This window comes from Trichechus manatus, unplaced genomic scaffold (genome assembly GCF_000243295.1).
Source record: "Trichechus manatus latirostris isolate Lorelei unplaced genomic scaffold, TriManLat1.0 scaffold00151, whole genome shotgun sequence".
NCBI classification, from domain to species: domain Eukaryota; kingdom Metazoa; phylum Chordata; class Mammalia; order Sirenia; family Trichechidae; genus Trichechus; species Trichechus manatus.
Window position 1 is genome coordinate 252702 of NW_004444087.1, and position 1451 is coordinate 254152.

At 40.2% G+C, this 1451-nt stretch overlaps 1 pseudogene; it reads left to right on the top strand.

Annotated features, from left to right (window-relative positions):
• Positions 1-470: 470 nt before the first annotated feature.
• Positions 471-1451, top strand: part of LOC101349732 (28S ribosomal protein S27, mitochondrial pseudogene) — a 32594-nt pseudogene continuing 31613 nt past the window's right edge.

Consider the following 1451-nt stretch of genomic DNA (forward strand, 5'->3'; position numbering starts at 1 on the left):
CTGGAGTAAAGGAGAATGAAGAACTCTAAAGACACAAGGAAACTATTAACCCAAGAGACAGAAATGGCCGCATAAACCAGAGACTTCAGCCTGAGACCAGAACTAGATGGTGCCTGGCTACCAGTGATGGCCCTGACAAGGAACACAACAGAGAGTCCCTGATGAGCAGCAGAAAAATGAGGTGCAGAACTGCAATTCTAGTAAGAAGACCAGACTTAATGGTCTGACTGAGACTGGAGGTATCTCAGAAAGTATGGCCCCTGGACTCTATTAGCCCAGCACTAAAACAATTTCCGAGGCCTACTCTTCAGACTGGGATTGGACTGGACTGTGGGACATAAAGTGATACTCGTGGGGAGTGTGCCTCTTAGCTCAAGTAGATACAAGAGACCAAAGGGGCAGCTTCCTGTTCAGAGGTGAGATGGGAAGGCAGAGAGGGTTAGGAGCTGGTTGATTGGGCATTGGGAGTCATGGACGGAAAGGAGGATTGTGCTGTCGCAGAAGGGGGTGAGCAAGTAGGGTCACATAACAATGAATGTATAAAATTTTGTATGGGAGACTAATCTGAAATGTAAAGTTCATTTAAACTACAACAATAAAAAAGGGGAAAAAAGAAAACACAGACAAGCTCACAAATATTAATCTATTAAAATATGTATAGTTCAATATCAAAAAATAAAGAAAACTACAAAACACTACTGCAAGAAACCCAAAGGGATCTTCATAAATGGAGAAAGATACATGCTCATGGATAGGTAGACTCAACATTGTGAAAATGACAATTCTACCCAAAGCAATTTACAAATACAGGGCAATCCCGATCCAAATACCAACAACATTCTTCAGAGATGGAAAAACTAATCATTAACTTTATATGGACAGGGAAGAAGCCCCGAATAAGTAAAGTACTATTGAAGAAAAATAATAAAGTAGGAGGACTCACACTACCTGACCTCAGAACCTACTATACGACTACGGTAGTCCAAACAGCCTGGTACTGGTACAAAGACAGAGACATTGACCAACGGAACAGAATTGAGAACTCAGATGTAAATCCATCCACCTATGGTCACCTGATCTTCGACAAGGGCCCAAAATCCATCAAATAGGGAAAAGACAGCCTTTTTAACAAATGGTGCTGGCAAAACTGGATATCCATCTGCAAAAAAATGAAACAGGACCCAAGCCTCACACCATATACAAAAACTAATTAAAAATGGATCAAATACCTAAATATGAAGCCTAAAACTATAAAGTTCATAGAAGAAAAAATAGGACCAACGTTATAGGCCCTAATACAGGGCATTAACAGGATACATACCATAACCATCAACACACAAACTCCAGAAGATAAGCTAGATAACTGGGATCTTCTAAAAATCAAACACCTATGCTCTTCAAAAGACTTCACCAAAGAGTAAAAAGAGAACCTACAGACTGGGAAAAAAATT